General features: G+C 52.7%; 1 long non-coding RNA gene across 2 annotated transcripts in view; it reads left to right on the top strand.

Moving 5' to 3' along the window:
- Positions 1-4,929, top strand: part of LOC102760420 — a 6,408-nt gene extending 1,479 nt beyond the window's left edge. Inside the window, exons 2-4 of one of the 2 annotated variants that reach the window (XR_001516093.1) lie at positions 676-777; positions 2,735-2,906; positions 3,417-4,929. This is a non-coding gene — a long non-coding RNA (uncharacterized LOC102760420). The remainder of the gene's footprint in view (positions 1-675; positions 778-2,734; positions 2,907-3,416) is intronic. The other variant, XR_001516094.1, reaches the window with a different exon arrangement.
- Positions 4,930-5,541: the final 612 nt, after the last annotated feature.

Below are 5,541 nucleotides of genomic sequence, written 5' to 3' on the forward strand. Positions count from 1 at the left end.
CAAGCCTTCCGCCTGGCGTGGGAGAGAGAGGGGAGGAAGGGGGGGGCCCTCTGAGCAGGGGGCTAGGGTTTCTCTAATCCCTGGGCCGAGACCCGCCTTTTGGGAGAAGGATTTCTACTCCTTTCTTTTCTTCGTTCTCTCTTCCGTGTTGTTATTTTAAGTTGACTTTGTAACCTCGGGCCAAGTGCCCTCGGGAGGGTCTTTATCCTTATCTTTTTGGTCTGTTTTGGGAGGGTGTAAACGGTGTCACCCTGAAAGTTTAATTTGGATGCGATGACGCCAGAGAGAAGACTACTCAGTTACCTTTCCTTTAAGAATTTCTGGGATTCTCCCCCTTCCTAAAGGCAAGGCGGGTTTTTTCATTTAGTCACCTGGTTTTCCAAGGTATCACTCACTACACTAGAGAAAGGGCGCAAGGGAGGAGAAGGAGGAGAAAGCAGTTTTATTTTTCTAAATCGAAGAAACCTTTAGTTGCATCAGGTGGAAGCAATTTTTTTCCTGCAAATGCAGCCCGTTGGCCCCGTTTTGCGCGGGGAGACGGCGCTGTCTGCGTGAGCAGAGGCATTGTCTGCACTGGGAGAACAGGAGTGTTGGGGGCGGGGAGGGCGGTCTGTGATGCAAGTTACTAATCCTCTCTGTGCTCTTTCCAGCCTGGATTGTTCTGTTTCTTCCCAGGGAGCACCTCGCCAGGCATGTCGGACCTCACCCGACTCTCCCAGTCCCCGATGCCCCCAGGAGCAAGGCCCTGTGCCCGCCCACTGGCTGGGGCTCCCCCAGGTGAATGGGGGCAGGGAGGGCGGGAGGAAGCTAGGAGCACACCTTCGCCATAAGCAGAACGGAGAGCTGACCCTAAGCAGGAGGCAGAGGCCCCCAGGCCCAGGGCGGTGGGCGTGGAGGCACTGAGCTCAATGGCCCAGGACCGGTACAACCTGGCATTTGGGCCACTTCACGAAATGATTATATAAATTAGAATGACTGGTGCTTCCTTAAAAAAAAAATACATGAATCTGATGTAAGCCTTTCGTGGAGGCAGGCAGGTCGGACCTGCAGGGACAGTGCGGCCGCGGAAGCTGCCGGCTTGTGCTTCCCGCTCTCCCCACTCCACTGCGTCCCCCTCCTCACAGTTCAGGGCGTGTGTCGGAAAGACCTGGCTTTCTAATCTGCCCTTCCTTCTCCCAAACCCGCTGCTCCAGTGCCCAGAACTATACATTTTTAAAATATATATATTTGTTATTATTGATTTCAGAGAGGAAAGGAGAGGGAGAGAGAGAGAGAGAGAGAGAGAAGCATCCATGATGAGAGGGCATTATTGACCAGCTGCCTCCTGCACGCCCCACCCTGGGGATCGAGCCCACAACCCGGGCATGTGTCCTGACCGGGAATCGAACCCTGACCTCCTGGTTCATAGGTCGACGCTCAACCGCTAAGCCACGCTGGCCGGGCATCGAGATTTCTTCCGTGGCCCTCTGCAGCCCCCGCGGAGCTCTGTGCCCCTGGAAGTTTATGCCCCGGTGGCCTTGATACAAGCCGATGGCTCCCAGCCCGTCCCGGGTTCACGTCTCCATCCCTGGCTTCCTCGCTGCCTCCGTCAGACGCCCCTTGCGGGCTGATTTATGGCTGCATCAGGGAAAACTTCACCCAGGGCGTGAAATACAGTGCCCCGTGCCTGGGCCGCCTCTTCCCCGTTATCGGCGGTGGCAAGTGTGTTTATAACCCCGGCGCCAAATCGAAATCAGGGTGATTTGCGCATCAATCTCTCAGATTAAATCGGGGAGGTGCTCTATTGCGGCTGGAAGGTTTGACCTTCGCGGTGCCTTTGGCGGGTCCGACTCGTGTAAGTCCCCTGGACAGTGACCCAGGACCTGTTGGAAAATGCAGCGATAGTGGCCGGAGCTGGAATTACAGCTGCATCAAAAGAAAAGAGAGAGAGAGACAGAGAGAGAGAGAGAGAGAGAGAGAGAGAGAGACTCCTGATCACTGGAGGAGAAGGCAGCATGGTCTCAAAGCAACCCAGGTTGTTGGGGCCATTTCCCTACCTCTTCACTGCACCCCTGAACTCTAGAACATGTAGAAAGCAAAACACTGACTCTTGCCCAGCCGGTGTGGCTCAGTGGTCAAGCATTGACGAATGAACCAGGAGGTCAGGGTTTGATTCCCGGTCTGGGCACAGGCCTGAGTTGTAGGCTCGGCCCCCAGTGTGGGCCATGCAGGAGGCAGCAATCCATGACTCTCTCTCATCATTGATGTTTCCATCTCTCTTCCTTTCTCTTCCTTTCTCTTCCTCTCTGAAATCAATAAAGACATATTAGAAAGAAAGAAAGAAAGAAAGAAAGAAAGAAAGAAAGAAAGAAAGAACAAGACCCCCAAACACTGAATCTTACTGAAGCTGGCCTCAGGTGGGCGTGCAGGCCCTCATCTTGTTTACAATCCCCAGAGCTCAGAGCCCTGTGGGTCAGAGAGGTAATGAAGTTGCTAAAATGACTGGGCCCTCGCTGGTGTGGCTCAGTGGATAGAGCATCGGCCTGTGGACTGAAGGGTCCTGGGTTCGATTCCGGTCAGGGCACATGCCTGGGTTGTGGGCTCAATCCCCAGTGGGGGGCGTGCAAGAGGCAGCCGATCAACGATTCTCTCTCATCATTGATGTTTCTCTCTCTCCCTCTCTCTCTCTCCTTTCCTCTCTGAAATCGATAAAAATATATATTTAAAAAAAACTATAAAATGCCTGGAAGAGCAGCACAGGACGGACATCCGTGGAATTCGTCTCATCGCCACGCGGACTGGCTCTCCCTGCTCATGGCGCAGGTGGTGGGAGGCTCCCGAAAACCCTGTCTCCTGGTCGCTCTCACACCGTCACCCACAGCCTGGAAGGATGCTGGCGGCATTCACAGCGCCCAGCAGGGTTAAAGGTATTTGGATCGGATCCGTGGAAATTATAGATTTTTAGATCCCGAAGGCTCCGGCGTGGTGGTCAGAGGGTGTATTTAGGGTAAATGTTTTCAAGCTGGGGTTCTACGCCTATAATCTGAGCCCCTCACCGTATACTTAGCCCGCACGTCTTTGGGAAGTAACCGCCTCTCCTTTGAGTCTGCGCCCTTTCCTAGTCCTGGGAGGAGGGTCCAAGGGCTCCTCAAATGGCCCGGCCTGTGCGGCAAATCCCTTTCAGATATGCTAATGTGCGCGGCTGATTATTAAGATAAATACCTTGTGTTGGAAACTGGAGTTAATTATAATCTATGTAATTAGTCGCTGGTCAGCCTAGAAGTTATAATTTATTGTTCCCTAATTTGCATTTATTATCAAAGATATTTCATTTAAAGGAATTACAAAAAATAACCCGATTCGAGTGGTTGTGGAGACCGTGGGCATTTAGCAGACTTCAAAACTCTTTTTTTGTTGTTGTTTTTTTGTTCTTCAAGCTTTTCTAAGCCGTCACACACAGTTTCGGGCCGTAGCCCACGACATCAGGAGACGACGGTGCCTGCTGATCACAAAGCGAGAAGGCCGTTTCCGTGAGAAGAAATGATGCAGGTTTCGCTCTCAGGGTCCCTGGTTGGAGCCCTGGGTGAGCCTGCAGGAGAGGATGGGCGTGGTGCTGAGGGCGTCTGTGTGTCCTGTGGGGCTGGGGGTAAAGTATTAGGGGCGTTTCCTTCCAGGGAATGATTTCTCTTGGACAGCGACACAGACACAGCTTTGATGCCCAGGCAGATCCTGGTGCCATTGCATGAAGCAGGTCTCCATGAAGCAGGTCTCCATGAAGCAGGTCTCCATGAAGCAGGTCTCCATGAAGCAGGTCTCCATGAAGCTCCGCGTGCTTCCCCGACGTGCCATTTCCGTGTTCCTGGATGCGATGCCTGTTCTGTAACTACGCGGGGCTCCCTTAGCCACTCGGGGGCCCCCACGATGCCAGGTACGGTGCCAAGCATTGCTACCAGGATCTCTCTTCATGGCACCCTGACATGGCTGCCCATTTTATGGATGAGTACAGCAAGGATCAGATACATGCACTCCCCCATGGCCCTTGATGTATGGCAGCGCTCACAGGGGTGCCTCCAGGTCAAGGGAACCTGCAAGAATTCCCGGGACCCCAGTGGACACGGCCACGTTGGCTCTTGTGACAAGGACTGGCTGCTTCCGTGAGTTTGTCGCAGCGATTCCTCTGCATTCCGGGGTCCTCTGCTGTTTCCAGGCCTCGCTCCCCTGAACGTGAGCTCCCCACACCGTGGCCAGGCGGGCTGAGACTTTACTCTGTTACTCGTGCTGGACCAGCACCGTAGCTGCCACATGCTAGACATTCAATAAACATTGCTGAAACACGGAACCTTATCCAGAGCCAGGGCTGGATGTGGCAGGAGCACACAGGCAGGGGTCGCCCCGGGGCCTTGGCGTATGTCCTTTCTCTGCTCGGTGACCTTGGACACACCATCTCACCCCTGTGGACTTCGTCCCCCGAGGCTGTCAATCAAACCAGCCTGTCAATCAAACCAGCCTGTCAATCAAACCAGCTCTGCTTTGCAGGGCTGGGAGGATGCTCATGGGCTCTCATGGGACTTTTGAAATGTGAGAGCTGCGAGATGGACTGAACAACGCAAGGAAAGGTAGGCGGTCCTCGCATTGGTGGTAGAAACGATTTCTAGAAAATATGCTGCAATTTGTTTTCTCTCTTAGAAATTTGAAAATACCTTCCAAACTAACTCTTGGACGCAGACATCAAAACTGACACCGTAAACGACTTATAAGTTCATGGCACCGCGTACCAGAACCTTGGGGCTGGGCCCAAATGAGTAGAGAACCATCTGTAGCCACAATGGGCTTATGAAAATGGAAGATGGAAAATGCACTTTCTGAACATTCAACTGAAGCTGAAAACAAACGCCATTGCCAATACCAACATTCACATGGGTGAGCGCACACACGCACACGCACACACACACACAGAAAACAAAATTTTAAAAAAATATATATTTTTTATTTCAGAGAGGAAGGGGGAGAGAGGGAGAGAGAGAAAGAAACATCAATGGGAGAGAAACATCATTGATCGGCTACTCCTGCACGTCCCTCACTGGGGATCGAGCCCTCACGTGCCCTTGACTGGAAATCAAGCCCACAACCTGGGCATGTGCCCTGACCTGGAATCGAACCCTGACCTCCTGGTTCATAGGTCAATTCTTAACCCCTGACCCACTCCAGCCAGGCAAGAGAACAATTTTCAAGTACATTTTTCCCCCATAGGAAAGTAAGTCTAAGATAGTGAGATAGTGAGATACATCTGTACCAGGCGATTGTCTAACAGCGATCGCCGGTTCATGCATTTTCCACTGACCGGTAACGTGTAGTGTGCATTGCCCTGTGCAGAGCATGAAGCTCTCCAAGGGTGTGGTCATTCTATAGCAGCCAATCATGCTTTGTTTTGTCTGGGCCGTTTTTGGGAACATGCCCGTTGAAGAAGAAGAAGGGGATGGTGGAGAGAGCGGAGGGTGCGCCCTTGACCGCGTGAGGAAGCAGTTTGCACCGTATGGTGTCGGCACAGAGAGGGCATCAGGG

The sequence above is a fragment of the Myotis davidii genome, unplaced genomic scaffold (assembly GCF_000327345.1).
Source record: "Myotis davidii unplaced genomic scaffold, ASM32734v1 scaffold328, whole genome shotgun sequence".
Lineage (NCBI taxonomy): Eukaryota > Metazoa > Chordata > Mammalia > Chiroptera > Vespertilionidae > Myotis > Myotis davidii.